Here is a 22,743-nt window from a genome sequence, read left to right on the forward strand (position 1 = left end):
TAAATTAGTTTAGCTGGCTATCTTTATGTATCTTTGGTACTTTAAAAAAAAATTAAAGTGGTCCTCATCAATGCTACCATAGTACTTTGTATAACTTTATACTGAAAACTTTATCACTTTGCAGAACTTTTTTTTTATTTAACTGTTTTCCAAATCTAGGCTCTAGAGAGAAAAATGTTGTTTCATTCACTGTTGTATCTTACATAGCCTATATGGGTAGACAGATGGATGCGCAGGTAGGAGTGTGTGTGTGTGTGTGTGTGTGTGTGTGTGTGTGTGTGTGTGTAAGGATGGATGGATGGATGGATGGATGGATGGATGGATGGATGGATGGATGAATAGATGAAAGTGTGAGTAGACTGATGGATGGACAAGTGGTGTGGTAGTTTAAATTTAAATGAGAATGGTTCCTATAGGTTCATATCTTGAGCCTCACTTGATATAACATTGGGAGGTGTGGCCTTGTTGGAGGAGATGTGTCACTGGAGATAGGATTTTAGGTTTCAAAAACTGGGTCATTCCCAGTGTCTCTCTCTACCTTGTGCTTGTGGATCAGATGTAAGCTGTCAGTTACACTCTAGCACTATGCTTCCCTGCGTAATGTTATAATCTCTACCATGATGGTCACAGACTCTAATCCTTTGAAAATGTAGGACCCAAATCACCTCCCTCTTCTATAAGTTAACTTGGTCATTATGTCTTATCACAGCAATAGAAAAGTAACTAAGTCAAGTGAATAGACTGATGGATAAGTAACAGCTATCCCTGAACTCTGAAACAAATCTGACAAGATCTGAAGAAGCAATCTTTATCCTCCTTTAACCAAAAAAAAAAAAAAAAAAAAAGAAAGAAAAGAAAAGAAAAAGAAAGAAAAAGAAAACCAGCTGGCAAACACTAACCTCACCTTCAATGGCTCCCTGATGACCTAATAGCCAAAGTATGTTACCGCTTCTCAAAATCTTTTAGAAGCTAAGCTTGACTTCTGAAAAGCAAAATAACTGAATATATTTTAAAGCTGACAGCAGACTGATAAAGACCACATAGGCCACAGGAATAGCATTCTCAAGGTTTCTTACTTGTCCTCCACTTTCTCCTGCCACCTATGTCCACCACCCACAGAGTCACACTGTTCTCTGTTCCATGTTGGCCCTTCTGCTGGAACTTAAGGAAAAGCAGTTGAATTGCAGAAGCTTTAAACAAAGACACCACCAGCAGCCTCAAACCTCTCAGAACCTTGTGGAACTTTCCATGTGCTAGAATTTCGGAAGAATAGAAAATTACATGAGTTGAATGGGATGGGAGCATTTGGTAGGAAAGAAAGGTTATACCAAAACCAAACCAGAGGCCTAGTCACAATAACCTGTCCTCAGCTATGAACGTTGCTTTGTTTTATTTATAGTATGAGGATCAAACTCAGGTCCTCAGATATGCTCACTAGGCCCTACTACTTTAAGACCCTACTACTTCACCCCAGCTCAGGTATTGGTTTCTAATCAGCTGTGGATACAAGTCCTGAGAATACCCTTAGGGTCCACTGAAGAGAGAGTATCTCAACTGTTTGCATATGTGACATAGCCCTGCTTCTGGAAAAAATAAAATAAAATAAAATAAAATTTTAAAAAGCCATCATCTCACAAATACTGAATCCAGTCCAAAAGCCCAACGTTAACCGTAGACTTACTGGAAGGGTTGGGAAGATGGTAATTAGACCTTACTTACAGTCCATGAGGCATCGTGAGCTTACTTGGAGCTTCCAGAACATCAGGAATTAATATGAGATATCTGGGGTACACATCAGGAGACATGGGGAATGCAGACTCCCACAAGCCTAACCCATAGGAGTTCTTCCTGAGCAAGACTTTTCTCCACTCCATCTGAAGCAGCTCACTGTTTAACTCATCCTCACTCTTCTGGTGCGTTGTCAAGCCACCCTGGAGCTTCCATGTATGTCCTGCATATGAGCATAGCTGTCTGCAGCTATGGAAGAAGAAATAAGAACACAGAAAAGCAAAGCAAGGACCTAGCATGCCTCCTTTGTTCATTCTTCTCTGCTACAAAGAGTCAAGTCTGGTATCTTAATCCCTAACCCTTCAATGTTTTTCATGCGAATTTCCTGTTTTTATTTCCCTATTGAGCTTCTGATCCTAGTTGGCTTCAGAAACCTTTCAAGAAGTCCCAATCACCATTAGTCCTAAAATGAGGTCTAATTAATAAACAAGAGCATCAATAATTTAGGAAAACCATTTGTTACCATATTTTTTTTTACAATCAGAATATTTAATAGTTTCAAAAATACTTAAACTATACCATGAAAGAAAGCTACTAGGATGGTTTACGAAAAAATCATTTCCTCTCTTAGAGTAGAAGTTAGTTTGCAAATTAATGAGATGGAGCCAAAATAGAGAACTGCATTCTAAAGGAGTGACTCACAATGTTTTGACTTTCTAAAATATAACTTTCCTGACAGCAGACTGCCTCATCATTTGATTGCTTTCTAATGAATGTTAAGTTCTGTCACACTTCTGCCACCAGAGCTACCCATTGTGACCTCATATTACCTGTCCTTGAACAATGCATGGGGCAATTATGACTGAGAGTCTATGATTACAAGGATATATCTTCTATATTCTACCCAAAGATACAGTACCATCAGTGCCACCATAAGAATGTTGCCACTAATAGCAGACAAGCTAATCAATGTTTGTTTGCTTAGAAGTAAAAATAGTTGCTTGCTGATAAGTATGTGTTCTTTGTTCCTTTTATTTACAAAGAATTAACCAACCATGAAGTATCCTTGATAAATAAAACCAAAGAACAGTCTTCAAAAACAACTTAAAAGTACATCTTCTAAAGCTGTAGACTGCATAGGAGAGAATGTGTATTGAGCAAATGAAGTCAATCTAAGGCTACAGACTGCCTCACTGCACAGACCTGGCTTAGCACCCTTGTCATGTGCAGTCTAGCACCTGACCTCAAAGCACACTGAGAGATATTTAGATTCTTTCATTCCCCCACCCCTCACAAAAAAATCAAAGCTTTGTGTAGAAGGCTTCTAAGTCAGATTATACAAGAAGAATGTGTCCAATCATCAGTGTCTGCATCTTTTTCTCTCTGTGTCACTGTAATTAAGACTTTAGATTGAGAGGAGCCTGAAGGAGGACTTTCAGATGTCTACGAACCTAGTGGACAATGTAAATATCTAACATAACACGTAGAACATGTAGAATAAGGTTTAAAGCCTTAGCCGATCAGTTCTTACTGTGAGTTTCAGTTCGTTTGTCCCCTTATTTGATGAGGAAGTCAAGTCCCCTTCCCAGCGTCCTAGGACACTGTCTATCGGACCTCTCATCTAAGACAAGCTCTACACTAACTTTCTCCTTTTAAGTATTTCCATGGCATTTTTGTTTCATTCAGCGAGGATTTTGGAGGCACTGTTTTGTGTCTGTCTAGTTCTGTCATTTCTGTTCCTTGCAACACCATGTTTTCAGAGAAGCATCCCTGACCCTCAAGTCCACGACAGCCATCTTCATGGCACTAAGTCTCAGTATTTCCTTCACAGATCTTATTTTAATTGTAAATAAACTCGCTTATTGATCATTTGATTAATGCTTGTCTCCAGAAATTGAGAACAGGAATCATGTCTAAATTTGTTCAGCAATTTATTCCAATGTCTGGCACTCAGTACCACTCTGTCAGTTGGTGGATTGGTTAGGGAATGATGAATGGATGGATGGAGCAACCGCAAGCTCGTGGTGTGCTACAGCAAAATGAGCATGACTAGGCTTAGAAGGCAAGTGAGGCTAGAAAGATAAGAGTTGGGCAGAATTATAAACAGCCTCTCAGAAGCACTGCCACGTGCCTTATAAACAAGAAGTTATGAAATGTCAAACCCACAATGACCAGGTTAAGAACTTAGGAGGTTCATGGAGGCTGAAGGACAAAGAGAGGCCTAGGAAAGGAAGAGGCAAAGGCAAGAAGAAAGGTGTTGCTATGGCCAAAGTCAGAAGTGGTGAGATTCATACAAACACAGCAGCTGCAGAACAGCAGGAGCAGTGCTGAGTCACATAACCTCAGACATGCCTGCCGCTCCTTAGAGGATCAACAAGGGTTGGGAGGAACACCCTTTAAAAGATGCTTCCACCCCTCTGACTTAGTAGACCCATCAACAAAAATACCCTCAACGCAGGGGCTGATCTCAACCATCTTATACCCATGGTACTATAAGAATAGGAAAAGAGTAACTATTTTTCTTCTTGGTTATTTTTCAAATTGTCTCAAGAAGTTTAAAACTTCAGGTTTAGTCAGACAGCCAACCAATATTTGCCAAACACTGCTCACATTCCAAAGATTTTCAATATAAATAAATAAATAGTCAAAAGAAAGGCTGTGGATATGGCCACTATCGTTACAAAGCTTAGAAACAAGCAACACAGCCACAGAAGAGCCATTGGTGTAGCAAATGATCTGATGGGAGAAACAAGGAGAAACATTGAAGCTGCACTCAACCTGGTCTCAGGGCAGAGCCAGAGGACATGTGATCTAATTGCAAACCAGATGTATGCCAGTGGGGTGAGAAGAGAAGGAACATTACCAGATGTAGGACCAACATGCACATAGAGTCACAGACAAAAGAGAACATTACAACTGATAGGAAGATGGCATTGTCTATTTCATAAGCTATTGGGTGATATAATGTTGAGAAGCACAGAGTTTCAGTATATCACTACTGATAGTGGCAGCAACTCTCTTAGAAATGTAGATTTGAGAACCACCTGTGTCTAGATGGTAATAGGGAACCACTGACATGACTGGAAGAATAAAAGGAACGCTAGCAGTGATTGGCAAACACTGGGGTGGTGAGACTCGGCTGCAGAGGTGTGGCGGGCATGAAGGAAATAAAGAGCAGGCAATTTCAGCCTGGCATTGGAGGAAGTGGGTGACATCAAGATGAGGAAGTGGTACATAGAAGAAACTTTTATCAAGCACCTGAAAAGGGACTGTAAGGACCCATTGCATTCTGGATTAAGTCATGATCAGGGAGGACCCCAAGACAAGTGTTTTTATAGATGGGTAGGAACAAAAGCAAAATTACAGCAGGTGAAAAGAATCTACAAATATGGATAGTTAGTTAATATGCGAGTGTACTTATTAAAAATAATCCATATCAGCAGCACAAGAACAAATGTATTCTGACTTGCAGTAATGAGATTTTACCTCTGTGCTGTTGTTTGGCATGTGATTAAAAAAAAAAAAAAAAAACTCAGGGTCTAGCTTTGGATGCCCCCATCCTAATTTTTTATCATGCACTGTCAGACACTGGCAAAGGAAAGAGAAAGTAATAATTCTAAAGTCATTTCTACAGAGGAGACTTCCTCTATAGAATATGCCATCCAAGCATAATGTGTTTATTCTTTTCTCAAGGAGTTTTTGAAAAAGACATTAAACGCAATATAACATCAGTAGCAATTTTCTGCATTGCATGTGTATCCAATTGGAGAATTTATTTTACTTCGTAAATATTAAAAGGTCTCTCGGAAGCAGAAATTCCAATGACAGACCACATCTCTAGGCTCCAGTTGAGAGTCTTCTCAATGACTTTTGGAGATTTGAGACCAGCTTTGCATCCCCTTCATTTACAGGGAACACAGACAGACTTGAAATTGGCACTTGTCCTTGTGTGAACATTCAATTCATCTGTGTTAGGATCTTTATTTACCCTCAGACTAACAAGCTTTATTCCAACTAAACTCACAACTGAGGTGAAACAAACAAACACACACACATGCACACACCATACAAATCTTTTACTTCAAAATGACATTGAACAGATTAATAAACCGAGGTACCAAGTGATTTGCTTTCTTATTTATTTATTTATTTATTTACCTACTTATTTATTTTAGTAGGAAGAGGTACACATGCCACTGTATGTGTGTAGAGGTCAGAAGACAACTTATGGAAGTTGGTTCTCAACTCCATTATTTAGATCTACAGAATCAAACTCAGGTCATCAGACTTCATAGCAAGCACTTTTACCTAGCCATGATTAAAGAAAAGTCTACTATAAGCATTGACCAAAATATACCACAGCCCAAGCCGAGTACTCTTTCTGTCAATCAGGATGCCCCTCCCCGCAGCACCTGGCACCCAAACACTGAGCATCAGCTCTTGGCTGGCTGGAATTGTGTGCTTCCTTGGTTCTAGTTTGAGTGTGAGTATCAGGAGCCATCTGGGAGAGGCTAAGACTGGCAGGTGACTTTCCTGGAGGTGGCTGTTTCTGCATGGCCTACAATGGGAGAAATCTGAGAGGCAAGGTCCCAGGAGACTTCACCTCAGGATTGCTTCTTGCAGCTGATCACTATTACATAGTCTAATGATTCTTAGGCATCAGCCCACCCTATTGGACAGATTTCCTACAAATCAACTTTAAAATGAACTCCCATGAATTAATGCTGTTTAGATGAATTAGTGATTTTATAGGATTCTTGGTTTGGTTTAAATAATACTAGGAAGTTTTAAGGGGTGGTTTTAGGGTGTTTTGCCAGAAATATATAATAAAGCTAGACTCAAGAATAGAATGTGCCCATTCCTCATAAAATCTTAAGTAAAAGTTGCATAATAAGAAATACAATGAGCTTTCACAATTACACTAAAAAGAGAAATAGGCTTGGGACAAATTTGTGATCCAGGAAAAACATTCATTCTAGGTCAGAGCCAAGAAAGATGCCACAGGTGTACATTATGATCAAATGAGGCATATATATGTATATGTCTGTTTCTCTATATATGTGTGTGTAGGCATATGTGTGTACATGTAAGTGTGCATAAATACTTGAGGAGTTGATGAGCTAGGTATTCAGGTCCAACCAGAGTATGTATGTATATGAATGTGTGTGTGTGTGTGTGTGTGTGTGTGTGTGTACTGCCTGTGTAAAAGATTTTAATTCTTTTTCTCTCTGCTTTACAAATAGTTAACGAGTCCCAAGCCTCTCACTTGGCCAGTGAGAGGTCCTTGAGCCAGAGAGAAAAGAAACCAGTGCTTATTAAAGCACAAATAATAAGATTATAAGACCAGGAATCCCAGGGATCATCGCTTTTGAGCCTTCGTCCGACTCCACGCCCTGTCCAGTACTGTTCCCCTAAAGGATGAGCATCTCTAAGCCATTCCTTATTTAACAGGGCTACCTGAGGAATCAGCCCGGCAGAGTTCAGCATCTCTCTGGGAATATCAGTAGTATCAACTGACATGTAGTAGTGAGAATACATGGAATACGTTCATTAACAAAGCACTGGGTGTGGTGATGAGTCATTTGTCCTTTTGCTTCCTTGCTGTTGGCTGGAATTAATGATGAAACCCACCTAAAAGTATTTTTAAGAGATTGACGTGAGCTAATGCATGTGTGTTTGTCACTACTAATTCTCTCCTTTTAACTAGTTTATATATCAGTCAAGCTTATTTGGAAGATAAGGATGACTCTTTGGTCATGTAGTAAAACGCTGTGTGCACTTTCATGCTTAGTTGTGATTTAACACAGAATAATTGTATTTCCCTCATTCCTGAAGTTAAGTTTGTAGCAACTGAAGTCTGTAACCAACTCCATGTGGAAGGCATTTCTTGAGTTGTGCTGTGTAGAAAACCTCCTTGGGAGTGCAAGAGATGGCAGCTGGCTCTCCCCTTAAGAAATTACACGGGCCAGGCAAAATCACTCAGTCAGGGGACAAATCCATGAGGCAATTTTATTAAACCTTTGTAAGTGAGACAAGCTGTAAAGGAGGCATGCACCTCAATGTTGCAGCAACTATTCATTGCCTTAATTCAGCTGGGTCAAAAGTGATAACAGGAAGGGGCTCTATCCTATATGTACAAACAATGTCTATCATATATAACCCATATACACCATGAGGTGTTCAGAGTACCTGAACTCATATGAGGTTTAATCTCTATGGAGTTGTCACAGAATAATAGCATTATCATCATTATCCTTCTGTGCATGAGGAAACTGGCACACAGGTTGAGGATGCTACTCAAAGACAAGCAAACAGAATGAAAGGCAGAGTCCAAATATGGACCCAGTTAGTCTAGAGCCCAAGACCACATAGTTTGCTGTTATCAATACCAGCTCTCAAAGATTCGTGCTTTAGATGAATACCTGTGTAGCCTAACCCGAAGCTCCATTTTATCAGAGAGGAAACAACTGTTTAGGAGGAAGATTCTGGCCTTCTGAACGGGCTTCATGCCTACACTGTATTTATTGCAGTTTTTCTCGGAAATGCACCGTTTTATCTAACAGAGATAAAGCTTAGCAACTGGGCTAATTTAAGTACCAAAGAATGAAAAGGGAGTTTATCTTGAAAACACCCTCCAACATTTTCAGCAACCAGCAATGTGAAGCAAGGCCAAATTCAGAGTCAAAGTGAGTATAAATAAAGAGAAGTTGTTTATATCTTCTCTCCAAAGTATAGGATTTCTAAAGAAAAGATGCCTTTTATGTAACATGTAGGTCCAGGAGAAGCCTGGCTGTGTTTGGGCCAGAGCATGATGGAACAGAGACACCTACTGGTGAGAACAAGCCTCGTGTCATAGATGAATCAATTTGTTTCCAGAATGCAGAGTTTCTCATTAATATTTCAAAATGTTGGCTGGAGCGCATATAATGGTAAGATCCAGACCCTTTCCCACAGGAAACTGCATTTTAAAAACATCTGGTACACCCAACTATTCATTTCCAAACTCAAACACAGACAGCTGTTAGGATCCTGTTCTGCTTTCAGACTGGGTACAATATCCCTAGAAACCCTCAGTTCCGCCATTTTAAGACAACAGCATTGAATGAATTCCTGAATTCAAAGGACAGCCAAGACAAAGCACTACAAGCATTCACATCTTAGAATCCAGGACATTACAGGTGGCTCAAGACACAAACCTCTCATCAATCTGTAAGTGCCAGGATTCGAGCCTACCCATTTCAGACCAGTGGTTGGTTGCTATTTCTCCTAGAAAGCTGAGATGCTATCTTGATTCTCCAGAGACGACTTCCTTCCACCCAGACTTTCATGAGTATGTAACATTGGAAGTCTTGCCATTCCCATCCCAACAGGTAGCATTGTGCTACAAAAACTGTGCTTTGATGATGTTTGTCTTTTAGGAAAAATTCAGAAAGGCAAAGTGAAAAAAGGACATGCCCTAGTTTTTTCAGGTTGCTAGAACAAGGTACTGTTCACTGGGTAGCTTATAAACAATGGACACTTATTTCCCACAGTTATGAAGGGAGCCAAGAACAAGATCAAGGCATGAGCAGCCTGTGTCTGGCGTATTTCCTGGCTCACAGGTATCTTTTCCCTATGTCCTTACTTAAAGTTTCTCTCGTCTCTTCTATTAGGAGACAGATCCTGCCCAATGGGGCCCCACTCTTAGCAGCCAAGCCTTCCAAAGAATCCTTCAAATACCATCACCTTGGCTGTCAAAATTTGAACATACAAACTTTTTTCTTTTGAATTATTAGCATATGTTCATAATCAGGGCTCATAATTATAATTTATAAATATATACCATGTAGTTTGTTCATATCTCCCTCCTCCCCTAACAAAGTGGAATTTTTGAGGAATGCAAACATTCATACTATAGCAAGATAGAAGAAAATGAAGTTTAGGGAAAGGCAAATTTTTTTGCGGAGGTAACGATATTATTTTTTGTTTTTGACTCCTCCTGGGTATCCTGTTGATGCCCTGTGTCATGGAGATACTCTAGTTTTGGATCTGTAGGACCAGTCCCTTTATGCACCGCAGAAGTTTATTGATGGGATAGATGTTGGAGTGGGCCAATTCAAAGCCCTGGAACTAGGCTTGAGAGGTATCTGAGCTGGTCACTTTGCTAGCTCTCACACCCTCAGAGCTGGTTCTCCCACAACTCCTAAATCCAGGGCCACTCTACAGTGCTGCCCAGGTGAGGTACAGCTGGCTAGAAAGAGGATCAGTTCCTCTGCTCTCATGCTGCCGGGCCAGCTCTCCCACAATGCCCACTTGAGGGGAAGGGCCAGTTCCTCACAGTCCTCAAATATCATCAACATGTCACAAACTAGGGATGTCTGCCTAACCTTTGAAGGTAACCGACTCCTGCTGTTGTTGGTCATGTACCCAGATGGAGCCCTGGATAGCAGTCACCAGCTACTCAGATTAAGCTATTCCCCACTATCCTCAAGTCTCCAGTTCTGCCTGTCTTCATTGTGTCCACACCCTTCTGTTTCTCTTTCTTTTCCATTTCTCCACCACTTTCTTGCTCCTCTTAGTGGCTCCTGGGATCTCCTAGTACCTGGGGTCATTCTAGGAGTGGTCTCAGGAGTGCAAGTGGACAGGGTTCAACTCCAACGTGGTCTGCCCCTGCCAAGCCTGTGCAGCACCCAAGTGGTGGTCATTCAGGCTAGCTCCATCTCCTGGCCCCATAGCACTAGTCTAGTGGTCATCTCAGAACTGTTCCTAACCTGAGCATGCCCGAATAGTCTTTTGCAAGGGTTGTCTGTCCCGGGCTCACTCTTGCCCTGGATTCATCCTGGGAGCCCATCCCAGCCTGAATGGTGCCAGACTTGTGGTTATCTCAGGCTACTTCCCTGTCTAAGGCCCCTGGTATTGAACAGGTAATCATCTGAGGTTCAATAATTTTCATGGAATGCTAGGCTACTCATCATTCAGATGTTCAGAGGTCACAACACTAAGCTTAGATACAGCTTCTCTCCTCTCTGCCACCTACTGATGCACAGCAACCATACCTAAAGGCAGTAAGGGTAGCATTTTTAATAGAAATATGTAGAGGGTAGTCTGGTGCTTCCATGTATTTGAATGCTAAATTCTGTATCCCAAGGCCTAGTGGCCCCAACACAGTGAATTTTCACATACACCAGCATTTTTGTGTAAACCCTGCCCCCTTCCCAAGTTATCCCTGATTGATGGGCAAAGCATTGGTTCCTGGGCTTGGGGTCTCAGGTAGAGACCACAAGAAGAGTGAGGAGGAAGAAGAAGGAAGTTGACATTGGGTAGGAGGATCATGAGCACATGGCCATAAGGGCTGGCCTGATGGAGTAGGAGTGGTCCAGTCAGAACAGGCCCAAGTCATATCTCAGGCATCACCACCAAGAAGCAGAGAAAATAGCATAGAAGGCTGATATCTGTCCAGCTGTGGTGCTCTAAAGCTTGTTATAGATCTAAAGGTTTCTGTGGGTTTTTTTTTTAATCTGGGACAATAAGGTCTTAAGTACGGTAGAAACTCCTAAATAGGTATTTTAAGATAACAAGGGTGTGTAGCAATCCCCAAAACAATAAAAACCACAAAAGACAGAAAAGCTAGGAACAGTCCAGAGAGATGATTCAGCAAGTAAAGGTGCTTGTTTTGTAAGCTTGTCAACCTGTGTCAGCTTACAGCCACAACCTGTATTTAGCCTCCGGACTTAAAACATCCCAATGTTCCAAGAGTCATTGAATTCTAATAATCATTTAAACCAAAGAAAGTTCAGTATAAAGTGCAGTTCTTTCCAAAAACTTCTGATCATACCTGAATTCCATCCTCACATGAACATAGAAAGAGAGATAGGACTCCACCAAGGTATCTTCTGACTTCCATGCACGTGCGCGCACACACACACACACACACACACACACACACTCACAGTTTAAAGCAGGGAGGATTCATAGCAATTAAATGACAACATCGTGGGCTTCTTTTTTCAACTTTCTGTAAGTCTAGAGAGGCTGGCAGCTGTGTTAGTGAGCACACCACAGAAGAGGTTGGATGCAGGGATGTAGAACCAAAAACTATATGAAGGTCATGAGATCCATGAGAGCTTAGCAACTCCAGGATCTTAGAGTAAAGGAAAAATAATTTGTTTACATTATGAGCTGATTTTACATCAACCTCACATGCATTTATATAAGGCTGGTTAAATACAAGATTGTTACTTACAAAAAGAAGTTGTAAGGCATAAAGCCCACAGTAAATTATTAAGCTGAGAAGGGAAAAATTCCTTGTGATACTTTTTTGATTACTAAAATTGAGAAATCATTAACTATTTAGCATGTGAATAAATAAAAAATAATAAATAAATAAAAATAAACTCATCTATGGCTAAGTGAAACCAGGAATCAAAAGGTTGAATTTAGTACCAAATATATCCTCAGCAGAATGAGAGAGAATAAATACTATAATCAGTTGACTAAAAGCAGTCATTAATATGTAAGATATCACCCTTATTGTAATACTCTCAGAAAAAGAAAGCCAAACTGAGGCCATGTAAGTGGGAGGGAGTTGATTAGTGCTGTCCTCAAATGCACAGATGGTCACTTTGTTGAAACAAACAATTTCCAGAGTTAAAAGCTTGAAATCTAGTTAATAGATTGACTCTATTTTAAATGTTCTTATTTGACCATTGTTTGCCACATTAAAAAAGCAAGTGTCTAGGTTTCTATACAACAGAAATTTTTACTTTTCCAATGAGATCAAAATGGGAAGACAAAAGAAAGGGAAGGGAAGGGAAGGGAAGGGAAGGGAAGGGAAGGGAAGGGAAGGGAAGGGAAGGGAAGGGAAGGGAAGGGAAGGGAAGGGAAGGGAAAGGATGGACCAACCAATTTATACCATTTATTTATTTAAGTGATAAAAATTAAAAACTAATGGTTTGTTTTCCCTGGCAAGTCTGGGATGCCAATAAGCAATTGGACAAGTACGGTCTCATCTTCAAACTACTTAGTCATGGTTGTAGAGAGAGCAAATCAATGGTTTCTTTCAGCCTGCTTTGCATGTGGACTTGGGTGTTCTTTGTTTATCGGTCAAAGCTTCAGTACCTGACAGTCTCCCAACCGTATCAATAGGATGAGAACTCTCAAGCAAAAATGGTGTGTTTCATTTACGTACGAAGTCATTGTGTGCCTGGCTTTGTTCTCTGGTCTACTTAACTCTAAGAAACAGACACTGCTTTGAAATTAGAAACTGGAATGAAGCTGATGCCATAGCGGGCTTAAGTGATTATCTTGCTTGCTAGCGCATTTATATAGAAAGCTCAAATTTTGTCTTCTTCAGATTACTGTGTCAGAGAAAAGATTAAGGAGGTTTCATGGCCGCAGATGACAGTCACATGGATTTGCATGTGCATTCAGAGAACTTTGATAAGAATAACACGTTTTTATGGGCATCACAGGGCTAAATGCTCAGACCTGGACAACATCTTACAGAATCATGTGTAAAGAATTGTAAATAATGTGATGAGATGAAACTTCCCTATTTTTATTATGTTTATCCAATTCTCCAAAACTGCACAGAATTTCTCCTAAGGAAGGAGACCCCTGGTGATTCAGTCTTCCCTGGTCCCAAGCCTTGCAGCATCCTAGATGTTAGTTAAAATGTGTTCATGGTACAGTGGTTGGGCATTCATAGCAGCCTTTACAGAGACTAGTTAATATGCTTCAACTGGATGATAGCAACCAGGTTCTCAAAGGATTCCAGTTTTTATGTGCCATCTTAAAATAATGTGTTAGACATGTCCTGTGCTTGCTTGGGAGTGTCAAATTTTAGCTTCCTGGCATATGCAAAACTGGAATGGCATTTAGAAGGGCCTCAATATCCAAAGCACAGGGCCTCACTCAGTAGCTAGTTCTGTAAACACCATCCATAACCACAAATAAAAGCATCTATTTGTGAGGAACTAACATGGAAAAGGGGGTTGTGGTCATATCAAGGCCTTTCCTTTGATCCTCCAACACAACTCTTCAGAGCAATACTTATCAGCATCATTAACTTCAAGAGACAGAGATCTCTGTTTGCATATATATCTGCACATATGTGTGTGTATGTATGCCTATTTTTTTATAATTAATAGAAGCAGATTAAGTTGCTTTTGTTAGAGATTTTCCATTGAAAATGTCTCCTTCTTTACCTAGTTGCCTGGTGCCTTTGGCACTGTCTGGGAGACAGCTCCACCAAGTCTGTGGCAAGGCAAGGTGAGCCAACTTGCCATTAGCAGTGGACTCTTAGGAACATCCATGGCGTTCTAAAGTCCTGCAAACCACAGTGGAAAGTAATTCCCATCCATGGAGATCAAGAATAAAAGCACTAGAAGATGCAGTTTTTAAATTCGACCTTACTCCAACTGTCTCTAGACCTACAAAGATCTCCTCTAAAATCAGAAACAATGATAGGTAGGATTCTTCAACATGGCATTCCACTTCCTTTATGCAAACAATTTGTAAGGTGCTGGCATGCACATGATTGTCCTGTCACAGCCTCTAGCCATGCTTCCAAGCATGCCTAACTTGTGGTCTAAGAAATCTATAAGGCTCAAAATGATTGGAAATCACCAATGGATTGCTACTCACACTTTGGGGGGTGGGGAAACGATGCTCATTCCACAGACAACCACTGCAATGTTTTGGCAGGACCTACCGTTACTAAGGGTCAAATAAAAGATACATTAGGACACATAATACATTTTTAATTTTATTTGTAATTATTCTCTTTACATCCTGCTCACTGCTTCTCTCCCAGCCATCCCCTCCCACAGTCCTTCCCCCCGCCCTCCTCTGAGTGGACAGGGCCCCCTGGATGCCCCCCTACCCTGACACTTTAAGTACTTTTGACCTAAAATCCATTTATCTACACAATAGCATAATAATTTCTCAGTGCCTTTGCCTTTAACTTATAAACCAGCACCATCTTGCCAACTATACATCAGACAGGAAATTAATATCTAGAATACATAAAGAATGACAAAATTAAACAATTGAATTATCCAGTTTAATCAACAAATGTGCTAGTCGACTGAATAGCTACTTCTCAAAAGAAGAAATACAAATGGTCAGTAAATATTTTTTTAAATTCTTAGCCATCAAATTAAAACTACTTTGAGATTCCTTCTCATTACAGTAAGAATGTCTATCATTAGGAAGAGAAAAAACAACTAATACTTCTCAGGGTCTGGGGAAGAGAAACCTTCCTTCCCTGATGGGGGAATTTCATAGTCACTATCAAAGTCAAGGCAGAGGTTTATCAAAAAGCTAAAAGTAGAACTGCCTCGTGAGGTAGTCTAGCACTCCTGAGATGTACAGGAGAACTCTGAACCAGCACGCTACAGGGACACTTAAAGTCCACGTTGACTGGGGCGCTAAGTCCAATAGCCAGAAATGGAACCACCCTACATGTCCATCAGAGATGAATGGGTAAAGAAAATAAAGTCATTACATCTTCAGGGAAATAGACAACCCCGGAGAATCCAGATCTCGAGCGATGATGTCAGACTCAGAAGTTACTAGGTGACTTGCCTTGTATGCAGAATCTAGATTTCAATGTGAGGCTGGGGTTAGTGACCAATAGAGGGAAGGAAGAGATCTGAAGGGGGAGAGGAGAATCTGGGAAAGCGAGGATGGTGGAATTCATGTGTCAAGAAAACAGAAAGGACAGTGTGTTAGGAAAGAGGGCCTCAGGCCTAGAAAGAATATGGGAGGGGGGATAATGATGGTGTCTTAAAATGTCCACGAGAAACCCATCATTTTATGTGCTAACTTTAAAAATCGATTAAAAATAATAAAGCAAAAACAAGAGCAACTCAAAGATTAGCTGGGTTTTTCAATGTATTAATATCAAAGAAGTTTCTTGTGGCTAACTTTGCTTGCAATCTACTGTTGGTAATATTTCCTAATTGACCGCAGCCTACCCGAATCCTGCTGGTATAAGTGGTTTTTTTTCAGTTTCTGTTCCCCTATGTCCCAGCTTGTCTTGAGCTGCTCCTTAAAATACCGGTGTTAATTATCTAAGTGACAAATGCTAGCTATTTACATCCAACAGTAAAAACAACTTTGTGTCCCCCAATTAAACTGGCTTTCCTGCTGACTAGGATTCTAGCCTTCCTTGTCAAATGACATTAAATTTGCTTTTGAAGTAAACACACTTAAGAGCTCTTAAAGTGTTCATAGTGCTATCCGCTCATTCAAGATTGGAGTATCTAATTGACTAAACAACCTAGCTGCATTCAAAACCCCCAGATGCTATACCAAATTACCACAAACTGCAGAGTTGAAAGCAACAAGAGAACTGTGTTCTTGAATAACAGGTTGAAGGTAGTAGAAATGAAGTAGACTCTTCTCAGCTTCTAATGGCCGTTGCCAGTCCTTGACATCCACGGTGATTTGAATGTGAAATGTCTGCTATACAGCCATCTATTTGAACACTTAGTCTCCAGTGCGTTGGATTGTTTTAAAAGGTTGGGAAACCTGAAAAATGTAAAGAAGACTACAGGCTTGAGGCACAAAATGTCTTGCCACAAAACTGAAAGTAATTGTGGTGTCTTGAACAGGTGTGGTCCCCATACACTCATAGGTTTGAATGCTTGGCTCATAGGGAGTGGCACTATTAGGAGGTGTGGCCTTGTTGGAGAAATGGTGTCACTGTGGAGATGGAGATGGATGTCTCACATATGCTCAGGTCTGGCCAGTATGACACAATCCCCTTCTACTGAATTGAGATCAAGATGTAGAACTCTCAGCTCCTTCTCCAGAGACATGTCTGCCAGAATACTGCTATGTTTCTCACAATGACAGTAGTGAACTAAACCTCTGAACTCTAAGCCAGGCTCAATTAAATGGTTTCCTTTATCAGAGTTGGTCATGGTGCCTTTTCACAACAATAAAACCCAAACTAAGTCAGTAGCTCATTAAAATATTCTTTTATCTTGTTCTCTCTCCTTATGTGGGGATACAACCTGGGGCCTCACACACACTTGGCAAACATTATACATTGAGCAATGCCCCCCTGCCTTCTGAGTTCTTTTCTCAAGTGACACACACATGTCTAAAGGGAGTGCCCCTCAAATTCAAAGGCACATATGAATTTCCTGTAAGTGTACAGCCAAGTGTGTTAATGCAGGCCTGTGATCCCAGCAAGAAGGCTGAGTCAGGATGATCACAAATTCAGGCCAGCTTGATGGGCTACATAGTCAGACTCTGTTTCAAAATTAAACAAAATAAAATTTAGATTCTAAAATAAGTTTGTAGCTCTGTTGTAAATAGAGTGCTTCCTTAACATGGGCCTTGGGTCTAATCCTCAGTACCTTTTGTTTTAAAGCAGGGAGCTTGGGGCGAAGCCTACTGTCAGTGATGCTACTAGTTCAAAACACTTCAGTAGGAAGATATGAATGGGAAGAACCTTTTAAGAATTGTTTTAAGTACTGGAGAGATGGCTCAGAGGTTAAGAGCACGGACTGCTCTTCCAGAGGGCCTGAGTTCAATTCCCAGCAACCACATTGTGGCTCTCAACCATCTGTAATGGGATCTGATGCCCTCTTCTGGTGTGTCTGAAGAAAGCTACACTGTACTAGTCATATATATAAAATAAATAAATAGAATCTTTAAAAAATATTTGTTTTAATAAACCTACTTTATTATCTAGAGTCTAGCGATTTAAGGTGTGTGTGTAGCTTCTATTTTAGAGTCCCAGTTTACAAATAAGCTGCAAAGAACCCAGATGTCCCTCAACAAATGAATGGATACAGAAAACTTGGTATATTTACACAATACTCAGCTATTAAAAACAATGAATTTATGAAATTCTTGGGCAAATGGATGTATCTGGAGGATATCATCCTGAGTGAGGTAACCCAATCACAAAAGAAGTCACTGATAAGTGGATATTAGCCCAGAAACTTAGAATACCCAAGATACAATTTGCAAAACACAAGAAAATCAAGAAGAAGGAAGACCAACGCGTGGATACTTCATTCCTCCTTAGAATAAGGACAAAATACCCATGGAAGGAGTTACAGAGACAAAGTTTGGAGCTAAGACAAAAGGATAGACCATTCAGAGACTACCCCACCCGGTGATCTATCCCATAATCAGCCACCAAACGTAGACACTATTGCATATGCCAGCAAGATTTTGCTGACAGGACCCTGATATGGTTGTCTCGTGTGAGGCTATGCTAATGCCTGGCAAATACAAAAGTGGATGCTCACAGTCATCTATTGGATGGAACACAGGGCCCCCAGTGGAGGAAAGTACCCAAGGAGCTGAAGGGTTCTGCAAGCCTATAGGTAGAACAACAATATGAACTAACCAGTACCCCCAAAGCTCGTGTCTCTAGCTGCATGTGTAGCAGAAGATGGCCTAGTCAGCCTTCATTGGGAAGAGAGGCCCCTTGGTCTTGCAAACTTTATATGCCCCAGTACAGGGGAACACCAGGGCCAAGAAGTGGGAATGGGTGGGTAGGAAAGCAGGGCAGGTGGGGGGTCATTTGAAATGTAAATGAAAAAAATATCTAATAAAAAACTGAAAAAAAAACCAAATAGATCTAAAAGCTATTTCCAAAGGATGTTTTATGCTAGCTGGGACAGGGAGGGGGGAGGAGCTTTGTTAGCTGGTAAAGAACGTGCCTGAGCATGAAGCCCAGAACCCATATAAAAAAATCTGAATGTCAAGGGGGGGACCGTTTCCCCTTCTCAAAGAGATGGGGAAGAGGTAGTGAGGGGAGGGATTTGTAGGGGTGAGACTATAAGGATACGAGGAAGGTGGCTTTGATTGTAATGTAAACTGAATAAATAAAAGAATCTGGATATGATGGGTGTGGCTCAAATCTCAGTGCTAAGGAAGGATACACCTGTGCCTAGCTAGATAACCAGCTTCCTAATCGATGAATTCCAAAGCAGTGAGAAACCTTGATCCCCAAATATGGTGAATAATAATACCCAAGGTCTACATCTGGCCTTCATGAAAACTGCACCAGCACACACATGAAAATATTATGAATAAAGGAATACCTAAATAAGAGAAAAATAATTATCTTTTCTATAAAATATTTTATTTTACAGTAGAGTTAAAAAATATGGTTTAAAGCCAGGCGTGGTGGTGCACACCTTTAATCCCAGCACTTGGGAGGCAGAGGCAGGTGGATTTCTGAGTTTGAGGCCAGCCTGGTCTACAAAGTGAGTTCCAGGACATCCAGGGCTATACAGAGAAGCCCTGTCTCAAAAAAACAAAAATAAACAAACAAACAGAAAATATGGTTTAAATGGCAAGGCCTCCAGTAGCTCTCATGAGAATCTAGGGGTTTCCCTATGCGTAGAATGAATCTATGTGACCATAGACATTGTCCACATAAGTCAGTAATAAAGTGATTCCTCTATCCAACAAGCACGTCCTGAGACTAAGTGGAAAACAGAGATGGATTTAGTATAGAAGCACTGGAGTCCTTCTGCTTATGGGTCTCCACTGCTGCTGAGGCAAGCCAAGTAGGTCCCAATGAAAAGCCTTTGTCTGTCATGCTTGGAAGAATACCTATCATCCTTGCATCAGATGTGAAAACACACCTATGAAATACAGCTACTTCTGGGGCCGAGGAATCATACAGCAGCTCCCTAATAGATGGAGAGTGAGTCAGGCAAGGTTCCTTCAGGCCCAATTGGGTTTGGCTCCCATCTAACTTTTCCCTTGGCAGCACTCTTCAGTTCTACCATGAACCCCTGCTTGTCTTGTTTGCCAGCATTCCTTAATGTGGTCTTAATGATGCTGACCCCAAAAGTACTTTTTAGAAGATGTTTGCCACAGAGATTTATTAAAAGGAAAAATGATTGCATTCCGGCTCTTGTTTTGTTTTGTTTTGTTTCTTGCTGTTGAAGCTGCTGGGACACAGTCTTGAGCTATGGTGATAATGGTAGAAATAAATCCTTGTGGTTCTCTGCTAATGGTGACTGAAGAGCTGAAAGGAAGGGTTGGTATCCAAAGAACAATGCCAGCTTTTAATGGCACTTTAATTCTGGAAAATTAGAACATTTCCTTGCAGAAACTCAAAGTAGGGATGGGTACTCAGCCATTCAACAATTGAGCATGCTTTCAGGGAACAGGAAGCACAAATCTGTCCTGAAGCTAGCCTTTGCCCTTGGTGACTTATACGCTTAGGGTAACATTTTACATAAGAAAAGAGTTCTAGTAAATAACACATAGTTTACTCCCATGCTCAGTGAACTGTTCAACTCTATCAGAAAATATTCTTACTGCCTATACCTAAAGTTCTGAGTAGAATATTTTCTTACTATGAAGAAACATTTTTGATGTTAAGTCCTGGTTAAGGCCAAGGATGACTGCCTTCTAATGATGTAAGATGATGATGAACATTCATCAGAGTGAATGAGTAAATCAGTGAGAAGCTAGAGAGGATCCTGGACTCCTCCACCCTGTACCAAATAAGAGTGAAATGCCTCTTGAGAAATGGTCTTATAATCTGTCCATCGTCCAGATGCTGTAGAAACTGCCCCCTGGCTTCATTTGTGTCTCCAACCTGTCTTGTGTATTTCAGCCACCAATCTGTCCACACTACTAATACAAAATTCATTGCCTTGCTTGATGTCTTTGGTTGCATTTACTCCTCATAGAAGCATCATTGAGCTTTGGTAGGCATCAGAGTCACTGATGTCAAAAATAAACAATCAAAAACAGACTGCTAGGCATCTCCCGGTATTATTCCATAATAATGAAACAGGGCCTGGGAATTCACATGTCCAACAACTCAGCATTTCACACACCACATTGCTAATCTACTGCTGCTGAGCCAGGGAACCTTGTCTGCAGAAGGAAGCTCAACACACTTGATTTCCTTACATCATATGCCCTTCACAATTTGCCTGACCTCCATGAAGTACCAGCAAAGATACACTACAGAGCTTTCTGTTCCTTGGGGCTTTCAGAGTTGTGCATTGCCCAAATGAGGGAGGGAACATTCACACTGGAACACCCTGACTGGAGTTGCTCAGTACACACACTCTTGTACGTAGCAGCCATTAATTCACCTCCACACCACGCCTCCTGAGTCATACCTCCGCTCCCAAAATGAGCCTCAAAGCCATTGATCGTCCTCTCCTCTCAGCCTGCTTTGCATTTACTTTCCTTTTTCAATGGAATTCTCTTCCTATGTGTCCTTCAAGGCATCCCTCAAAATTACTTGTGATTAGAATTTCACTTCAATTAAACCTTTCCAATACTTTTCCAACACTAAAAGCAAGAGTAGAAATGTAAAAACCTGAGTAGAAATGTAAAAATGCAGAACTGCCTAATCTTCCTGTTGGAAAATAAAACACTTTCAAAACACGGGCTTACTCTTCAAGGTTCCATGGATTATCTTTTTAAAGAGCTGAAAACCTGGTAACAATGAGAAATGGTGAAGAAAGCTTCTGAGAATTGCCTAACTTTGTCCTAAATCCTTAAGAATCTGAGATGCTGAAGAATCACGTGGTACTTTAACAAGTTATTCTTGTAATTGGGGAACAAAATACCCATGGAAGGAGTTACAGAGACAAAGTTCAGAGCTGAGATGGAAGAGAGGACCATCCAGAAACTGTCTGTCCCGGGGATCCATCCCATATACAACCACCAAACCCAGACACTATTGCATATGCCAGCAAGATTTTGCTGACAGGACCGTGATATAGCTATCTCTTGTGAGGTTATGCCAGTGCCTGTCAAATATAGAAGTGGATGCCCACAGTTATCCAGGGCCTCTAATGAAGGAGCTAGGGAAAGTACCCAAGGAGCTAAAGGGATCTGGAACCCTATAGGAGGATCAACAGTATGAACTAACCAGTACCCCACCCCCTGAACTATGTATCTAGTTGCATATGTAGCAGAGGATGGCTTAGTCGGCCATCAATGGGAGGAGAGGCCCTTGGTCTTGCGAAGATCATATGCCCCAGTAGAGGGGAATGCCAGGACCTGGAAGTGGGAGTGAGTGGGTTAGGGAACAGGGTGGGGGGGGAGGGGGACTTTTGGGATAGCATTTGAAATGTAAATGAAGAAAATATCTAATTAAAAAATGAGCCAAAAAAGTTATTCTTGTAAATAATGTATTTCTTCAGTAGAATGTGCTGACTTCTTAATTATTTTCACTTTTACAAATTTTTTAATATTTTTCATGGGGCTTCATGTTTGGCCACATGAAATAGTGATTGTTTTGTAGATATATAAAATATGTGTATAGGTGCTAGGAGAGAAGAATTGTTTTCTTTAGTGGTCTGACCCCTGCTAAGTCAACCGTATGCCAGGAAAGGCCCACTACCAAGATTAGTTGAGCAATGCAAACTTGAGTGGATGGGGAGAGGGGGTGAGAAAACCTCAAAATTGGGTTTAAAGATAGGGAAGCTAGAAAGGTTGATTGTGGGAGGAGCTGGGGTAAATATACTTAAAACACAGTGTATGAAATTAAGAGTTAATAAAATACTGTTAAGAGTAAAATAAAATAAGAATATATGCAAATGTGGTTTAATATATAACCTGTATCATTCATTATTCTCATTAACATCTTTTGCACATGTATGAATCCTACAGGCCTATACATATAACTATCACTGTGCACTGGTTAAATTACATGCAAACTCAATGAAGATGTGTTATAGAATATAGCACTTTTCTCTAAGCAAATATATCCTTCCATGAAGGTGACAACCAAAGCCAATATCAATTCAAGAACAGGCTTCCTAAAGAATTAAGGATTTAAAATAGGAAAGGCAATCTCCATGGAATAATAAAGAAGTAAGGATTAATAAAAAGTATAAATCTTAAAGCTAGGAAAATATTATGTTGTTGAACTTGTAAAGCTGTTCTCTTATCTCAACATGGACCATTCAAAATAGGAATGTCTATTTAAGAAGAAAAATGATTAATGCCAGTTAAAGATATTAGGTTTATTTTGGATTATGAAGAAGCCAGCCAAAATGACAAAAACACTGTCAT

The 22,743-nt window shown here is 40.5% G+C and overlaps 1 protein-coding gene and 1 pseudogene across 3 annotated transcripts in view; one reads left to right on the forward strand and one right to left on the reverse strand.

The window, feature by feature from the left end:
- Kcnb2 (potassium voltage gated channel, Shab-related subfamily, member 2) overlaps positions 1-22,743 on the forward strand; it is a 436,827-nt gene that overhangs the window by 388,348 nt on the left and 25,736 nt on the right. The window lies entirely within an intron of this gene.
- Gm25227 lies at positions 10,663-10,774 on the reverse strand (annotated as a pseudogene).

Source organism: Mus musculus, chromosome 1, assembly GCF_000001635.26.
Source record: "Mus musculus strain C57BL/6J chromosome 1, GRCm38.p6 C57BL/6J".
Taxonomy (NCBI): domain Eukaryota; kingdom Metazoa; phylum Chordata; class Mammalia; order Rodentia; family Muridae; genus Mus; species Mus musculus.